Consider the following 20,251-nt stretch of genomic DNA (forward strand, 5'->3'; position numbering starts at 1 on the left):
AGAACATTGAGAAAAGCTTCACACAGAGTCAGCATGGTCTTGTTAAAGGCGAACTACATTTTGTCTGTAAAATCATGCAAAGTTTTTCTGGAAATCCATGAGAATGTAACAAGTGGCCTTGATAAAGGGGGACTGGTAGACATGAGGCTTTCCAGAGATTTTCCACAAGATATCACTAAATAAAGGTTCTTCGCAAGACAGAAGCTCATATTATGGTGGATAAAGCATTAGCATGTGATGACACTTGGTAAACACTTAGAAATCGGAGAGTCACGCCTCATCGAACTTTATGAAAAAAAGTATCTACTGGAGTACCAAAAATATCAGTCCGATGACAAGAGATGCTTGCAAGAGCTGTACTCAGCTCCTGACGGCGGAGTTGAGTGCAATATACATTCGAATTTGACGATGACACTGACAACCATAAGGCAGGCTGTTATTAAATGGAGAGAACTCCCAAAAAAGGAGCAGTACAACGGAGTGGTGTGTTTCTGTGTATGAAACAAAACGTCAGCATGTTGATGCGGAAATGTTGCTTCATTAGACTGGTCCCTGGAATGAAAGGATTGAACTATTCAATACATCAAAAATGCTGAAGCAATTATTCATTGTGGATTAAATGAATGAGGGTGTCATTAATGAAACGGACAGAATACAGAGGGGGCTTGACAAAGTCGATATTGAGAATGTCATTCCAACCCATTGCAGAGTCTCGAAGTCGGGGATGTAGATACAGAATAAGGAATATCGATTTCAAACTGAGATATAAAGAAATGTTTTCTTTCAGAAGGTAGTGAATGGCTGGAATTTCCTAACCCGAGAGTTGTGGAGGTTGGGTAACTGATTGTGTTTACAGATGGGTGGATTGTTTTGTGACATTTCAGGGAGTTGAGGGATGCAAGGGAGCAGGAAAGTGGAGTTGAGCATTGGAGTAGATCCGCCATGTTCTTCATGAATGACAGCGCAGGTTCCTATTTCTTACGTTCTTATTTATGTTTTTGGAAAATAATTAACTATTTTCCTGGAAGTCATGATGTTAAATGTTGCATTCACAGACAGCAGAGGATTTGTCTGAGTTGACCTTGGGTGGGGCATGGGGGCTGTATTCAATGCGAATCTGGGCCTGTAACATGACCTACATCAGGAGCAGAAGTGACTGAAAGGAGAAGCCTGAAAACAGGGGCTGGGGGAAGGGGGTCACTGCCTGACACAGCCTGGATTTTCCAATACATTTGCCAAACTACACCAAACCATCGAAGTGGCCTCAATCTGCTCCTTCACAGCAGTACCGTAGGGCTGAATGGAACATCAGAACATAGGGCTGACAGACACAACTGGGCCATTCAGCCCTTTGACATTATTCCCCCAGTCAATAAGGTCATGGTTCATCTCATTGTGTTCCCAGCTGCACTTTTCTCTTATCTCACAATGATCCCTGATTCACCAGTCTATGGAAAATCATACAAAGTCAGCCTCGATATAATATGAAGATTCAGCCCTCCCAATCATCTGGGTGAGAGAATTCCCACTTGAATGAATTCCCACTTCGTGAATTTCTCCTCGTTCCGGTTCTGACTGAGGTTGGAGGGTGTCACTGTTTTCATTTCTAGTCCCCCTCCTCCACTGCTCACCACAAATTTTGAATGTAACCAGGTTGGCAATATGACCAATGATAAAGGTCTAAGACTGGATCAGGTTCAGTTATCAGAACAAGCCAGTTGGATTTCTTCAGTCAGCCACAAGTAATTGACAGAACCAACTGAGGAGTATGATGGATATGTGGTTAGCACTGCGGCCGCACATCACCAAGGAGACGGGTTGAATTCCAACCTCAGATGATTTGAACATTCTCCATATATCTGTGTGGATTCCCTCCTAATGCTCCAGTTTGCTCCCAGAGTACACAGATGTGCAGCTTAGAATGGTTTGGCCATGCTAGATTGCCCTTTGTTGAGAGAGCGTCCCCTTCATGGTAAACTCTGTCAGTGTGGGGGAATTGAACCTGCGCTGCTGACCTCCCTCTGTATCACAAACCAGCCATCCAGCCAACTGAGTGGGAGACTATGTAACTGTTACAGACAGAAACAGGTACAGGCAAAGGGCAAGAGAAACTTTCATAACAAGGAAAATGGTACAATTCAGATAACGGTCAAGATAACAGCTGTGGATAAAACGTTCTCTGCTCAAAATTGTATTTCATAACATGACAAGTGTTTAGAAGCAGTGTTTGGCTGAATACAATAAAGTGAGACAAAGTGAAATAGCCAGAAATACTAATTGTGATTGGATATAAAATAAGTGCATATTTTTGCAGGAACCCAGGAGGTTGAATGGCTGCAAGTTCCTGTACCTGAAAATGGGAATTCTTTGGAACACTAACTGGAATTCATATTAAAGTGTGTGCGTGTGTGTGAGGGAGAGAGGGAGACCGCAGGTACTGCACTGAGCTGGGCGGTGAGCTCAGACCATGCTCAGGCCTCCTCTGGGAAGAGAATGGACCCCCCATTCTAGCCCACCCACTAGGACCTCTGTGCCCCTGTTGAAAAATCGTTCTGTTAGTTCCCCTTATCTGTTATGTTCGGGGTCACCTGTGCAGGGTGGCTCCAAACTGAGGAAGTACAACAGTGTGCCCATTGTCCTTTGAAAGATGGCACAAGTGTCAGTGATCATAGAATAGCCAGAGGTATCAGTGCGATGGTGAGTCCCTCCAGCCACGTTGGGTTGGAGAATTGGGGTGGCATTGAATGCGAGGAACACTATGAGATTGGGTAGTTAATGTGGTGAGTTCAATAAGATAGCACCATGAAACTAGTTCAATCTGGTACAGACAATCCCTCTGTCACACTCAATAAAAATGTCACTGAGACAAACTATTGTTAGATTTAGCCCAATGAGTCGAAGACTCTGATGAACCCACACCCATTTACAAAGTTGCAGAACAAATGTTCATCTAAAACTCTCCCTCATCTTTATTGACGCCAATCTCCCCTTCACCTATTATTCCTGGGAATACAGGCTCATGTTGCAGGATGCTGTCGAAATGTCTTCATTTCAGCGTTCTGAAACCTGTGATCTTACGTGAAATTGTCTCTCAATCTCTCTTTCTCTTTTTTCCCCAAAATCCGTTTGATTGTTGGTAGTTAAACTGATTTCCCCGCCATCTCTCTCTGGCAGGAACTAAGGAATACGAACGAGGCAATGAGGACTCTGTATCAGAGTGATCATGTCACTAGACGGGTAATTCAGAGGCACGGGCTGTGACTCCAAGGTTGTATTTAAAATCCTACCACAGCCGATGACAGAGCTAAAATTCGAATGACAAAAATTGAAATGAAACCTAATTTCACTCATGGAAACCAGAAACCGTTAAGATTTATTTTCATTATTTCACTAATAGTCTTTGCTAAAGAAACTTAACATTATTACCCAGTCTGAACTCAGTGCGACTTCAGACCCACAACAACATTGTGGGTTCCATTTTGTCTTGATAAATGGCCGCATAGTCAAGGACAATTAGTGATGGACAACAAATGCTACCCTTGCCCGTGATGCTGGCATCCCGAGAAACAACAGCATGAAAGGTGAAATAAACCAATGACCGGTGGGTGGTAGAGATCAAAAATAAAATTTTCCAACATCTGAAAGTGTTGGAGAATCTCGCAGGTATGGCAGCCTCTGTCAGGAGAAATGCAGATAACGGTTTGAGTCCAGTGACCCTGTTTCACAACTGAAAGCAAACTGGGAAATAATATTATTTATCCTGGTATAATGGATGGTTGGGTTGGAGAGAGAGGTGGGGACCAGGTTTAAATTGAATGAATGGAAAAATGGCCAGAAAAAGAGATAAAAAAAATAAAAAGTGAGCAAAGGGATTGCTGATGATGAACTGAAAGGAAAACAAAATCGCAAGTTATTCTCACATTCCCCCGTTTTCCCATATTCCTGAGTATTGCATCCATTTAGATTTGTCCCTGTTTAAAGTGAGTTAGGTTCCCTGTACCTCTCTTCTCTGAGTGTGATGATCAAATCCATTAGCAATATTAGTGCTGCCCTTATAGTTGCTGAGATATAGAGAAAGGTAATGTTACATTGTCAACTGATTCTTTGGAGAGAGAAACTGTTACTGTGGAAGTGTGCAGAGATGCAACGGCTTTCTCAGCCAGGAAGAGAAACTCAGGAGTGGAAATAGTTTTCAACACTGAGCGCGCGCACGTGCCGTGTGGGGAATTGACTTGTTCCTGTCATTGGAAAATCAGTGGAGTTTCTGGGGATGCTTATCTTGGGTTTGTGTTGTCAGCTGCTGGGTCTGGTGACCCCACTCTGTACACTGCATTTACAGAGTGTCTGGGACCATGGCAAACAAATGGAGATGAGGCTCCACAGAATGGAAGCTCTATAAATATGGAGGTGCAGGACAGTGCATTATCTTTCCTGGGATTTCACAGGACATTTGTCTAAGTTGGACCAGGTGTCAGGTATGAAACCAAAATTGAGGTGGTCACTGAGCTGTGTCCCTTCCTTCAGTATACCGCGTAGCCTCACACCAGTGACAGGTCTATGCTGATGTTCACCACGAATTCAACTGGATTAATTCTGGAACTTTCCAGGCAGGAGTGAGTAACATATCCATCATCACTGGAGTGCAGTCCTCCGATATATTCACTGGCAGACAGAACCCATCTGTCTGCTGAGAACAATATATTGTGTCCATCCCCCTGAGGAAGATACAGAAAGAAACTTCCAGAAATACAGGGGAACAGAGTGACTGGTGAAAATGGGAACAGCAGGAAATTAGAATTAATAATAGGTACGTCTTTCAAAACCTCACTGAATTTAAGGTTGGTGTATTGCTGCATCTGATGAGCTACATCCCAGAGTATTGAGGAGGTGGCAGTAGAGCTAGTGAAAGAATTACTGATTATTCTTCAAAGCTGGTTAGATTCTGGAAAGGATCTTCCAGACTGGAAAGCAGCGATTGTAAACCTAAATATTTAAAACAGGACAGAGAGAGCAAACAACAGTGTGGAAAGCTTGATGTAAGAAAAACATTGGAACCTTTTGTAAGGAATGTAACAACTAGACACTTGGTAAATAATGTCATGATTCGGAAGAGTCAATCTAGATTCAGGAAGGGGAAATGATCTTGATCTTTGATAAACCTGCTGGATTTTGTGGAGGTTGTCTGTTGTGACATCGACAATCGAGAACCAGTGGGAATGAAGCATCTGAATTTTCAAAAGACGGTTGACATGGTTGAATAGAGGTGAGTAGAGAATGTTAGAGTCCATGGGTAGGTAGGGGTGGAATGCACCGAATGTATTAAAAGTTGGATAATCGAGGGAATGGAGAGAGTAGTATAATTATCTGGAGTGAAGGCTTTGGGGTATCAGAAGGATCAGTTTTTGGCCAATAGCTCTTTGCAAGATATTTCAGATATGAACAGCAAATATCATCATTCACGTTTATGTTCATTAAATAGTGAGAGGTTGGGAAGTGCTGTTGTTGAAAAAGACCTGGATGTGCTTGGTCATAAGTCACAAATAGATTTTTTACACAGCAGGAAGTAAATGATATGTGGCTGGCCATGCAAAATGATTAAAGTACCAGAGTAAATGCATCTTTCCCAATGATAGTGTTTTGTTGAGAGACTTTTAGATGTATTGTGTACAGGTTTAATCAGCAAAGGGTTTTCACCAGACTAAACCCTGGCATGATGTTACCATGAGGGGAATGTGAAGAAACTTGTGTTTAATAAAGTGTGTTAAGGTGTTCGTGAGTTTATATTTTAAAAAGTGCTGAAGCACATTGAATGTTGAAGATACAAAATTGCCTTATTAGACCAATTAAAGGAATGCCCAGGCAAATTCACATTTCCTATGTATTGGAGTGGAAATATATCCACTGTAAACATATTGGCTGGTACCTGTTCTAGTCGAGGAGAGATCTGCACGGTAACAGCATGTAGATTGTAGTTTTTGAGGGTGGTGGTGGTGCGAGGTTCAGCCGGTTACCGTATTGCAAATGGATAACACAGCAGAATCATCTAGCCTGCGATAAGAAAACATGCATCATTCTCCCTCACTACTAACTTCACGAGAGCAATGGGTGATGGGAAATGTGATCAATAGCCAACAGTGCCAACATTCAAACCAGTCCAGAATTTTTGTGAACAGAAAGGACCATACTGAAAGGGGTTAAATGGAGCTGTTTGTTCAGTGACTGTGAGTGATGCTAGTCTCCATGGATCCCAGCTATGTCACTGGATGTTTTCCATCTCCTATTAGTAAGGTGCCTCTTGCAATGGTTTATGCCATTGTAGCAGCAGATGCATCAACTCCAGCGCTCAAAGGGATCAACAGCTGCAGAGACAGAAAAAGGAGATTTAAACATCTGAGAATAGTTTGGAATGATCCATTAATGGATCAGAATCTGAGAACATGAGACTGGAATGCTGCAACAATGGACAGGGGTTTTTCCTGGGGTCTTCTCTATTTTTCCGCGTCTTGGTCAACATTACCAGATCGGATATATGGTGCATTGATGATTATCCAGGCGGGTTACTATCCTATCCTCGCTATTGTTGGTGTTCCTGGTAAGTTCCTTCATCTCTCCATTTATTAATCTCTTCAACCATGGTGAACTTCGTTACTATTTCTGTTATCTATATTTGACAAAGACGGAAACTATTGTCTTCAGTTTCAAATGAAAATTCCATTGATTACACACAAATTTCAGAACCGCCCACACCCCCGCCCTCACAAACATCTGAGAACGAGACTGTTCACAATACAGAATTTAAATAAATAAAATTCATTTGTGTCTCGGTATTCTGCTATCATAAAACCTATCCACTACCAGCTCAATTATAAGCCCAGTCACCAACTTGGCTTCAATGCTGACGCTTTGTAAACCATTATCTGTGCTTTGGTAAAATTCAGATATTATGGTTACACCTCTCTTCTCAGCACTCTTTCAGTTGCAAATATTTCGATTGCAACTTTGTTGTTGTCTCTAAAATAACATTATGACAGAAACACTCTCTCAGCGCAGTAATGTCGGAAGAAATGTAATTCAGATGCACAGGCTATTACACAGAAAGGTGCTATTCCACATCCTACCACAGACGATGTCAGAAAGTAAATACAAAAGACAGGAATTGGAAATAACAACCATATCATTTCCAGCATTTTGTCTATACGTTTATCTAATTCACTGATGTCCTTTGGTAAATAGAACTTGCGTTATTATCTGGTCTGGCTTAAGATTTATGTGAGTCACACAGCAATGTGCTTTGTTCTGTACTGCCTGAAAGAATGACCTCACATTTGGTAAGGTCAAAAAATGCTGTCAGTGATGCAGACATTCCAAGTAATAACAAAATTAAAGGTTAAATAAAGCAAAGAATGATGCAACAGATCAGAAACAATAAAGAACGAGAAAGTGCCAGACAAATTGAGCAGATTTGGCAGCCCCCTCGGGTCGAGAGAAAAATAGAATTGGCAATTCGATTCTAATGACTGTACATCAGAAATAGCGTGATCGATGTTGGTGACACCGACATCTGTTATGAAGGGGAGAAGGACTGATGTGAATAGATGGAGAAAGAGAGAGATAGAGAGAAAGAAGCACAGAGATTGTTGATGATCAGCTGGGATGGAAATAAAAAATGAAATTAGACCTTACTTATGTTTCTCCTGTTCACATATTACTGATAATAATGACCATGTAATGTATGCGTCAAAGTTCCTGTTTAAAGATTTTATGTCTGTTTTTCTCTCTTCCCTGAGGTGGATCATCTTCTTTTATTTATTAATGGGATGCTGGCCCAGTATTTAATTCGCTTTCCTCATTGTTCTTCAGAAGTTTTTGATGAGATGCCTTCCTGACCCACTGCAGTCCGTGGGCTGTAAGTAGTCAGTGCTGAGGTCCATGCTGTTTCATTTCTTTGAGGCTTTGTAGTGACTGATATAACTGAGTGGCTGGTTTGGCTATTTCAAACTGCAACCGAGAGTTAACCACATTGCTGTGGAGTTACATGTAAGCCCGACAAACGGAAGAAGTTGGATTTCCTTTCCTGAAGTGCATTAGGGTGCCAGCTAGGACAATCGACAATGGTTGCATTGTTTCATTTGATTCTTAATTGCTGATATTTTATTGAATTCAATTTCCAACATCTGCCGTTGTGGGATTCGGATCCAGTGTCTGGGTCATTACCTGATTCCCTGGATTCATACTCAGAGATAATACAGCTGGATAATCGCCCCCTCAGTATCTCCAATCAACTCCAATGGCAATAGTGATGTTGTTGTTTGTGTGACTTTGCTTCATAAGCCAAATAAATGATTGACAAAAAATGCAATCTTTCTCATTTTGTATTTATGAGAAGGCGAGATGATGGGAAGTGCTCTTGGTGAAAATGAGCTGGATGTCCTTGATCATGAGGCACTAACAGAATCCCTACAGAGCAGTCGGGTACTGGCAAGTGGGACTAGATTGGATTGGGATATCTGCTCGGCATGGACGGGTCGGTCCGAAGGATCTGTTTCCATGTTGTGCATCTCTATGACACTATGACTCAGCAAGTAATCAGCACAATAATGAGTAGTATCGTTCATTACAAAATGATTAAAGTATCAGAGTGAAGACACCGTCCTGCAATTGTGGAGTATACTTGAGACAGTATTTTGTTTCATTTATAATCAATAATCTCCTTACTGCAGAGAGACGGTGTAATGGAGTTTCACCAGATAATTCCCTGCAGTGATGGTACCATGAGGAGAGTGTGAAGGAAATAAGTGTTTAATCTGTAACGCTACAAAAGGAATAAAAATGTGATTGCATTAACACTGGAGTGTTATCAATCAACAATCATTATTTACAAAACAAAACACGTATAGCATTAGATATAACATGTTTTTTCCATGATATGTGTCTTCACATTTGGGCAAATATATAGATAGAAAAGGTTTAGAAGGATATGGAACAAGCGCAGGGAAATGGGGTTAGCATGGATGGACATTTTGATCAGCATGAACCAGTTTGTGCTAATGGCCTGTCTCCATGCAATAGGATTCTATGACTCTATGATAATTTACAGAGCTCTATGGAGCCCCCATGTTGATTGAGAGAGAGAGCTCCAGGTTCTGAATGAACTCTCACTGTCTGGTTGTACAGTTGGTGTGTGACCCTGCATTGAACGTCATGTTGTTCACAAATTTGTCATCAGCCACACTCTGACAGTATTAAATATTCCCACCAGCTTCTGACCTCCATACAGAACAATAGCCTGTCTTCTCTGTCACAAACCAATCCTTCTTTTTTTGCTAAAAGCTGTTCATTGGCTCAAGTAGACTCTGTCCTTGATGTTTTTCAGCGCATCAATAAAACGGGGCCAGGCTATGATCAGTCTGGTTTGGTACAGATATGAAAGGGATATTCAGAGGCCTTTTATTTATATGCAAACAGATGAAACGAAAGGCGAAAGTGGTCAAGCTTTCGAAATGACTTGAATAATGAACGGGGAGTGGTCAGCTCTTTTAGCTGAGCTAGCTGAGTTGAGTTGAGCTGAGCAGTTTTCAGTTGAGTCTTGAACTGGGAACTTCAACTGGGAACTCTCTCTTTTCTGCCATTTAGCTTCAAACTGGAAACATGCATTCCATTATGACGTTATTTCAAGTGAGTTTGATTATTGGGACTATTGTGTGTATTTGGAATAGCATAATTATGTCTAGCTGGATAAGTTGAATTCTGTAGGGGTTCTTTATTCTGTTCATTGTGTTTCATTGTGTAATTTTGTGAATAACGTTTTTCTGTGATTTAAAATCTAGTAGTCACCCTAGCTAAATTACTCTTGGTAATTTTCATTGGGTAATTACCAAAACAAACTGCAAAGTTATGCTCTGGGCTGCTTGCTTAAGAATGTTTTGAGTATTCGAGCCTCATCCATAACGGACTGGAGGCTCATTGCTGGATTTTCAACAGCGAGTGGGAGGTGCTAGTGTCTTTAGTTCGGGTATTCGTTTGACTGGGTTGAGAAAGCTTCGAATAGTAATGGCTATTTCACTCGCCAAACGTTTCCTAGGTGTGCATACAGTGACTTCGGAAATTTTAACGAAAAGTGAATAAGACCAATTTGCAAGAATAAGCAGAGAAGCTGGAATTGGAACTGACTGCTTCTGTAAGGAAAGGAGAGGTAATTACAGCAGTAGCTCGTCAATTAATCTTGCTGGAGAAACCATCAGAATCTGTAGAGATGGAAAGAATTCAGTTGCAAATGAAACATCTTGAGTTAGTGGCGAGACGTAAGGAAAGGGCAGCATAAATGAAGCATTTCACTTTCAATAAAATGCAGAAGAAGGGGGAAAGAGAGAGCAGCAGAACAGAGAGTAAAAAGAAAGAATGGCAAAAGAGAAAGCAGCAGGGGAGAGAGAAAGAGAGAGCTTTTGAATAGCAAAAACTGACACTTAAAAAGAGAAGTAAGTGTTAAACACTGGAGATAACGACTGAGGTTGGGCTTAGTAAGGAAGACAGTGCGGATGAGCAACCCCTGGTAGTCAGAAGCCTAGTGAGAATTTGTTTGCTTATGTTCAAGCATTGCCTCAACTTGATGAGAAGAATGGGATGACGTTTTCGTTTCATTTGAAAAGTTGGCTCAACAACTGCAGTGGCCAGAGGCAATGTGGGTTTTGTTGATCCAAACGAAACTTGTAGGTAGGACTGGTGAGGTATTCACATCCCTATCAGAAGAGGTATCTGGGGAGTCTGAAGAGGTTAAAAAAAATCATTAAGTCAACATAGGCAACCTTTCAGGAATCTAATGAGGATCCTGGTCAAACCTACACTGAGATTCTAAGGATCAAACAGACTGATTTCGATAGTTGGATAAGAGCTTTAAAATTCAGGCAAAGCTATATTGCCCCTAGAGAGGTTAGTATTTGGAGGAATTCAAAAATTCACTCCCTGAAGTAGTGCAAACTCAGGTGGAAGAGCAGAAAGTGCAAACAGCAATGTTAGCTGCTGAAATGGCTGATGATTATGAACTGATCCAAAAACTTGATTTGCTTTCCAGAACCAGTTCTGGTCTCTGAGGGACAGAAATTGGAGAAAGCGATATCCTCACGTGCAAAGGGAAATGTGGATCACAGTGTAAAGTGTAAGGATAATTTACCACGGTAATAAAGAAAACCTTGAGGGGGACAAAGAAGTTTAAATACTATGTTGTTTTCATTGTAAGAAAGTCGGCCACACAAATTCAGTGTTGGTGATCTGGGAGAAATCCAGCTGTAGGATAACAAGACAAGCCTGGAAGTTTCGTTGAACTAGTAATAAAAAGCACAGGGGGAGTTATGCAACTGCCTCAGAGTGTCCAAGATGATCAGTGGACATGCTAAATCCGCGTTAAAAATCTACATGGAAGGGTAAAGTTTATTCACATAGGCCAGGAGTAATTGGTAAGGAGGATCCAATATTAATTGACACAGGATATTTTCAGTCTGTAATGCTGAGGGGTAAGGCTTTATGAACTCTTGAGAGACTATTGCCAGAAAATGAGCTGGGAACAGGAATTCATAGTGAGGCAAAAAGTGCTCAGTTATGTAAAGTGAGGCGATGGAGTCCAGAGAAGAGCGGAGAATGTGTGGTAGGTGTACTGGACCCCTAACTCTCAGCTCCAGGAATAAAAATTGTCCTTGCAAATAATATAGCTGATTAACTGGTAGGCGTGCTGCCTATTCTAGTTGAAAAGTCAGTGGAGATGCAGGCAACTGAAGACCTGGAGAATGTTTATCCAGGAATTTTCCCTGATTACATCATCAGTACATCACAATGCACTGGTTGAAGCAGGATAAAGGCAGAGATAAGGAAGCTGACATAGAGTTATCCGAAAGTTTCTTTTTGACCAGATAAGTGGAACAGAAGGAGCAAGTATGAAAACATGAAAGTATTTTAGCTCTGCTAAGGTGATTGAATTAAGCAGAAAGATGAGGAGTTACAAAAGTTATATCAAAAAACATTTAGCAAGAAAGAGAATGAATGCATTCCTGTGTGTTATTACTTAACAAATGATGTCATAATGTGGATACGGAGATCAGCGCACATTGAAGCAGATGAGGCGTGAACAGAAATTCTTCAAATTGTTTTTCCTGTTGGGTATAGAAAGGAGGCGCTGGGAGTGGCACATGAGCTACCACTTGGAGATCATTTCGGGGTTAGGACATTTCAGGCTGGAATACAAAGATACTTTCACTGGCCTGTACTACACAGAGATGTAGTTGAATTTTGCCAGATGTCTCAAACATGTCACACGACAGTAATAAACCTGCAACTTTAATACTTATTCCAACATTTGAGGAACCTTTCGCAAGCGTCTTGATAGATTGTGTAGGCCACTACCTCAAACAAAAAGTGCAAATAAGTATTTATTAACAATAATGAATGTGTCGACTACATTTCCAGGGGCAGACCCATTATGCAGCATCACAGCAAAAGAGTTGTAGAAAAATGCTTATTTTTTACAAGGTACGGACTACCAATAGAGATCCAGACAGATCAAACCTCATATCCGAACTATTCAAGGAAATGATGATAACTTGGGAATAAAGCAATTCGAATTTACTGCGTACTACTTGGAATCACAGGGAGCATGAGAGAGATGGCATCAAACACTGAAGACCATATTGAGGTTTATGGTCAGGATTATCCAGATGATTGCGGTAAGGAAATTCATTTTGAACTATTTGTGATCACAGATGCACAGAATGAATCGACCAAATTTAGTCTATTTAAATTAATTTGTGGGCATAAAGTAAAAGGACCATTAACATTGGTTAAGGAGAAATTAATAAGTCAGAATTCAGAGACCACTCATTTAGACAATGTATCAAATTTTAGGGAACGATTAAATACAGCTGGAGTGTTGGGTAGACAGCGTTCAAAAGTACTGCAGCATACAATGAAACAGGAAGTGGATCAGAAATCATAAATTGGCAATTTTGCAATTGGGAGTAAAGTATTAGTGTTACTTTCAGTAACAGTTGAACCTTGAAAAGCAAGTTTTGGCGTACCTTATCAAATTGGGAAGAAATTGAATGAGGTGAACTATTTGATACGGACTCCAGACAGGATGAGATCTCACGGAGTGTGTCATGTGAATATTCTCAAAAGGTATTTTGATCGGGAAGGAAAGCAAGAGGAGGAGGTGTTAATGATTACAGCACAGAAGGAAGAACCAAGTTCAGAGGATTCTGAATTGGACATTCCTCAAATCAAATTGGAGAATGAGGAAGTTGTCAAAAATTGGGATAAATTATTGAGTTACCTTACACAAGAAAAGAAAAGTGACCTGAAAGAGTTTTTACTATCTTGTGGAGAGATATGCGGCAATAAACTGGGAAGTACGAACATAATTGTGCATGATGTAGACACAGGAGATGCTGTTCTGATTAAGCAACAACCTTATGGGCATGACTCTCCCAAATTGGCACAGGTTCAGAAGGAGATAGAGCGCACACTCCAATACGTCATAATCGAAGTGAGTTACAGTGACTGGAGTTCACATATAGTCATGGTACCAAAGCCAGATGGTACCCAACGGTCATGTGTGGACTATCACAAAGTCAATGCCGTTACCAAGACTGATGCAGATCCAATTCCATGTTTGGAGAACTGTGCCGAAAAAGTTGGAGAAGCTACTTTACATTTCTAATTTGGATTTGCTCAGAGGCTACTAGCACGGACCTCTGTCAGAAAAAGCAAAGGCAATTTCGGCTTTTATAACGCCAAATGGACTATATCATTTCAAATTGTGGCATTTTGTATGAAAAGCGATCCAGCCACATTTCAAAGACTGATAATAAGGTCATTGCCTGATTACCCAACTATGTGGTCTATGTTGATGACCAGGTGGTTTTTAGTCACTCATGGAAGGAACATTTACAGCATTTATCGGACTTCTGCGATCAACTTCAGAAGGCAGGCTTGGTGGCAAACTTAGCTAAAAGTGAATTTGAGAAAGCCTAAGTCACGTTTCTGGGTCACGTTATTGTACATGGACAAATGGCCCTATTAGATACGAAAACGAAAGTAGTTGGGGAATGTTTCACACCGTCGACAAAAAGAAATATGCAGTACTACGGTTCATGGGATTGACTGGATTTTACCGACTGTTTGTGCCAAACTTTAAGCAGTGCGGCGGCTCCACTCACCAAATTATCAAGGACAAGAACTCTCAGTGGACAGTGGACTGTCAAAAGGCATTTTACAATCTAAAGACTGTGTTAACACTGATCCCAGAAGAGCTACACTAGATTAGGCGAAGCCTTTCAAGGTGGCTATCGTTGCCAGTGGTGTGGGTATTGGCCCAGTGTTCCTACAGAAGGATGATGAGGGAATAGAAAGGCCCATCGGGTATTATTCTGGGAAGTCGAACGTTCATCAACAGAAATGTTCAACGGTGGAGAAAAAGACTTTAAAGTTAGTGTTGGCATTACACCATAACTGTGTTTATATTACCAGCAATGCATCTGAGACAATCGTATACACTGATCACAACACATTTGTGGGAAAAACTAAGGACAAAACTGCCAGATTTTTTAGATAGAGCTTCTTGTTGCAGCCATTCAATCTGACAATTGTGCATGTGGAAGGTCGCGAAAACGTGAAAGCTGATGAGTTATTGAGACTCGAATGAGATACAGAGGTGTTCGGTGGTGGGTGTACCGTGGCCTGAATTTGAAAGGGTTTGTGCATGTTTGAATGTTTACAGTTAGCATAGTGTATAACTGGGTTTGAAGGGTTAAAAATGCAGCCATCTTTAGCATTGATGGTTCTTTTTTTTAGTGGGGGGAGACATGTCACAAAGCAAGTCCCTTATTTGTCAAAAAGCTGTTCCTTGGCTCAAGGAGACTCTATCCTTGGTTTCTTTGGCAGGGACAATAAAACGGGGCCAAGCTCCTATCAGTCTGGTTTGGTACAGAAATGAAAAGGATTTTTAGAGGCCTTTTGTTTATATGGAAACAGATGAGACTTCAGGCCAAAGTGGTCATGCTTTATAAGTGACCAGTATAATGAACAGAGAGTGGTGAGCTATTTTAGCTGAATTAGCTGAGCTGAATTGAGCTGAGCAGTCTTCAGTTGAGTTTTGAACTGGGAAGTTCATCTGGGAGCTGTGTGGAAACTCTCTCTCTTTTCTGACCTTCAATTTCAACCTGGAAGTATATGTTCCGTTTGTACTGGTTTTAATTGGCAGTTTGATTATTGGGACAGTTGTGTATGCTCGGAACAGCATAACTAAGTCTAGTTGAAGAGGTTGAATTCTGTCGTGATTCTTTATTCTGTTCTTTGTGTTTCATTGTGTAATTTTATGAATAACGTTTTTGTCTGTTTTAAAATGTAGTAGTCATCCTAGCTAAATTACTCCTATTTCAATTCTCTTTCCCAGTCCCTTTCCAATATGGCCATCCTTGGCGTACTTCGTTGCCACAACGAACCAAACCATGATTTGGAAGAACAAGATCTCATCTGGCTCCTGTGCAGCCTACACCCCGGGGACTCAACATTGAATTCTCCAATTGCAAATAACCTCCCTTCTAATCGCAGGACACAAGGCGGACATGGAATGTTTTGTGTGTGTGTTTCTGTTATATTTGTTTCATGGCAGGGGACAGGAAGGTGGTTTAGAGTTTTGTGTGTCTTTCTGTGTGTTTCTGTTTATTGACCGTAGTTAGGGTGTTTGTAGAGAGTGTGTGTGTGTGTTTATGCGTGTGTGTGCTTCTGTGTATATCTGCTTAATAGCGGGAGACAACATGGTGGTGGAGGGTTGTGTTGTTTGTTTCATGGTATATTTGATTAATGGGAGGAAACATAGTTTTGGTGGAGGGTTGTGCGTGTATGTTTCTGTGTATATCTATTTAATTGAAGGAGACAGCGTGCTGATGGAGGGTTGTGTGTGTTTTTCTGCATATAACTGTTTAATGGCAGGAGACAGGCTAGTGGTGGAAGGTTGTGTGCGTGTGTTTCTGTCAATAACTGTTTAATAACAAGAGACAGATATTGTTGCAGGTTGGTGTGTATGTGTTTCTGTGTATCCTTGTTTAATGACTTGAGAGAGTGTGGCGATGGATGGTTGTGTGCATGTGTGTTTTATTTATATCTCAGTTGAATTGCAGGAGACAGCGTGTTGTTAGAGGGTTGTGTGTGTCTATTGCTATGTATTTCTGTTTAATGGCAGGAGACAGAGTGGTAGAGGGGGATTGTGTGTATGTGTTTCTGTATATATCTGATCAATAGCAGGAAACAACTTGGTGGTGTAGGGTTGTGTGTGTGTGTTTCTGTGTACACCGGTTTACTGACAGGAGACTACGTGGTGGTGCAGGGTGGTTTGTAAGTGCTTCTGTGTATATCTGTTGTGGTTCTGTTCACCGAGCTGGGAATTTATGTTGCAGACGTTTCATCCCCTCTCTAGGTTACATCCTCAATGCTTGGGAACCTCCTGTGAAGCCCTTCTGTGATGTTTCCTCAAGCATTTATAGTGATTTGTCTCTGCCGCTTCCATTTGTCAGTTCCAGCTGTCTGCTGCAGTGGCCAGTATATTGGGTCCAAGTCGATGTTTTTGTTGATAGAATATGTGGATGAGTGCCATGCCTTTAGGAATTCCCTGGCTGTTCTCTGTTTGGCTTGTCCTATAATAGTAGTGTTGTCCCAGTCGAACTCATGTTGCTTGTCATCTGCGTGTGTGGCTACTAAGGATAGCTGGTCGTGTCGCTTCGTGGTTGGTTGGTGTTCATGGATACGGATTGTTAGCTGTCTTCCTGTTTGTCCTATGTAGTGTTTTGTGCAGTCCTTGCATGGACTCCATCAAGTCACATTTCAAACATCATTTTAATCCACGTGCTCAGACATATAATGAAACATCTCTGTGGGATGTGAACCTTTAGGCTCAGAGGTCAGGGCACTACCACCGCTCAAAAATAACCCCTAAAGCTGCAACATGATTCTCCTGTGGTTGTTCATCAGCTTTCTTTGAACATACTGTGACACACCCCCACAACAGAATCGAGACCATCTGTTCCAGAGAAAGTGACAATACCACAATTTCATGGAAGGGAATCGAATCCAGAGCTCTGCCCCATGGGCAGGGGTGCTATCCACCACACAAGACTTAAACCATGCCCAGAATTTTAAGTGTCAGTTTTCAGCTCTATATGGATTTATTACATTCTGATTAACATTACTGAAAAACACAGGCAACAGTGCTCATTGTTAAACAAATAAAAGGTATCAGCCTCAACTATAGGATGAGAGTGCACGTGCTCTGCCAAGCAACTTCTTTAATTGCTTGGCTATGATTTCCAGCTTAAATGGCTATTATCTGTAATCTGCAATATTAGGGTAAGAAATCTTGCAATGTGAAGGATCTCGAATAGATATCAATACTGAACACCAGAGATGAGGAAAGAGCACAATTTCTGGCCAAAAACACTGGCCACTATTTCCAACCTCTGACATGTGGCTTCCCTCTTCCTGAAATTATTAAGTGATACAAGGCATCGGTTTACTTTCCAGCCTCTCCTTACCTTCTCCTCCCTCTGTTTGCACAAAGCAAATCAAGTTCTTGGTCTTTGGAAAATGCAAGGCCTGTGTTTGTAGGCTTCCTGGAGAGGGGAGGGTCTTTTAAACCTGAAGCAGGAGGGTGAGGGGGCAGTAATATCACTCACTGGGCTGAGGTGTGGCAGTTCGAATTTTACTTGGACAAATGCGAGGTATTGCATTTTGGTAAAATAAAAAGCAGGGGCTTATACAATTAATAGTAGTGCGTTGGTAGTGTTGTAGAAAAGAGGGACCCACAGGTGCCGATCGAATTCACAGAAGTTTGTGGCACTTATAAACAAGCTGTTTAAGGCTACTTCATTGCTCAGACATTTGGGGTTAGAAATTGAGAAGTCATGCTGAGATTGTGCAGGACATTGATGAAGCCTCTTCTGCAGTACTGTGTGAAGTTCTGTTATTGGAAGGAGATTATTCAGCTGTAGAGTGTTCAGATGAGATATACCAGGATGTCGCCAGGAACGCCTCATCTTCTGCCTCGGGATCCGACAAACACACGGCATGAACATTGAATTCACTAATTTGCAAATCTCCCCTAGCCGATCCAGATCCCAGATCCAACCCTCCAACTCAGATCCGCCCTCTTGTGGGAACCTACCTGTCCATCTTCCTTCCCACCGATCCGCTCCAACTCCCCACTGACCTATCACTATCATCTCCTAGCTTCGCCCACCTATCACCAACCTTTCCCCCAACCTCACCCCCACCACCCATTTATCTCTCAGCCCCTTTGCCCCTTCGCAGTTCTGAAAAAGGGTCCTGCCTGAAACGTTGACTGTCTTGGTCCTTGGATGCTGCCTGACATATTCTGCCTTCTCCACTATCATGCTTCACCTACTCTGAATTCTCTAACATCTGGAGTCCCCATTGTCTCTTAGGTATAATTTTCTGCTAATATATCAATGCCGTCTGCCTGTTAAAGCCCCACGCTGTCTTAGGTACATTTTCTCTCCAGATCAGGCCTATAAAAGTTCTCTCAATCTCTTACTGATATTTTCATGCCTCAGCAGTAGTTACAGGGTCTATGTTTCCATTTATAAGCAGAGAAGCATGTTGGCGTTCCTATAAACCTCTGGCATTACTTCCATATCCAATGTAGACTAAATGGTTATACAATTAATCTACCATACTCAACATTGGTTCCCTCAGTCAGCCTCGCATATCCAATCCAGACTGTGTAAACGTTAATCGTTATTTTGAATTGTAATAAAACAGTATTGAATTGAAAGGCGTTGGCTGCAGCTATTTGTTCAGTGACTGTGATTAATGTCAGTCTCCGTGGATCCTAAATGTGTCACTGGAGGGCTTGCCTCTTTTATTAATTAAGGATTCAGTTCAATGTGTTATCCCATAGTATGAGTGGGAGCATCGCCGACAGTACTAACAGGGATCATCAGCTCCAGATAGACAGGGAGGAGAGATCAGAATCTGATAAATTAGACTGGAATGATCCAACAATGGACAGGAGTTTATCCACTAGTCTTTACTGGCTTCACCAACCTTCGACATCATTAGTATGGAGGATCTATGATGTACTGATTGTTATTCAAGCTGGTTACTATCCCATCCTCGCTATAGTTGGTGTTCCTGGTAAGTCATTCTAACTGTCTATTAAAGCAAGTTAAACTGAACTGTTGTTCAAATTATTAAAATTAGGAAAAGTGGAAGTCATTGTTTTCAGCTCCAATCAAAAATTCCATTCCTGAGAAATTATAAGGAGCAAATTACTAGTTTCAAATGACTCACAAATATGCGAGGAGAAACTCGAGAACTCCATTATCCTTCTAGCCCTGCACAGATCGATATCTCCGTATCCTCCCCACTCAATAATTCTGTCCAATACCACCATTATGAAATCCCCCATCTCCTCCTCAGCCACAGTGCACCTTCTGAGTAATCCTTCATTTGAGCCTCTGTTAAATCCTGATTCATCTGTTTCAAGCCCCTTCTAACCACATGTCCATCACAAAATAATTGCACTTGAAACGTTTAACTTGTTCTATGCACAGAAATTGTCTGACGGGAAGATAATGCATGGTGTAAAGTCATTGACTCATGATCTAGAGCCACAGAATGATAATCTGTTAATATGAAGGAAATTGGCGGCATTGAAGTAAAGCCATCATCATTAAGCATAAACAGCCCATCTGCTTGGCTCATTTCCTTTAGAGAAGGCAATGAGTCAACCTTCCCTGATCAGGTCTCTGTGTGACTGTAAACCCACGACAATGTGTTTTACTCTTTACTGTCCTGTGGAACAGCTGAACCAGCCACTCAGTTCAAGATAGGCATAACATACTGGCCTGACCTATGAGGGAAGAACAAAAGGAAAGATAACTCCCTTCCTCTGCCTGTTTCCCATATTCCTACAGCTCATTTCCATTCAGGTGGGTGACCATTCCTTATTTCAAGTGCATTCTTTCTTAGTTTTCCCTGAGTGTGATGTTCATCTCCCGAAGCATCTCTGGTGTTGGCTTTGTTGATGCTCACGTATAGATGTAAGGAGCTTTTAAATTCCACGTCAGTCGCAGTGTAGCGAGAAGGAAAGGCTTTTTACGCCACAGGAAAGAAACGGAGATGTCTCAGTGAGGAAAAGGAACTATTGTGACCAAACCTGAGAGTGTTGTTGAGGCAGTCTTTGGGACATTGT

The sequence above is a fragment of the Hemiscyllium ocellatum genome, unplaced genomic scaffold, assembly GCF_020745735.1.
Source record: "Hemiscyllium ocellatum isolate sHemOce1 unplaced genomic scaffold, sHemOce1.pat.X.cur. scaffold_313_pat_ctg1, whole genome shotgun sequence".
NCBI classification, from domain to species: domain Eukaryota; kingdom Metazoa; phylum Chordata; class Chondrichthyes; order Orectolobiformes; family Hemiscylliidae; genus Hemiscyllium; species Hemiscyllium ocellatum.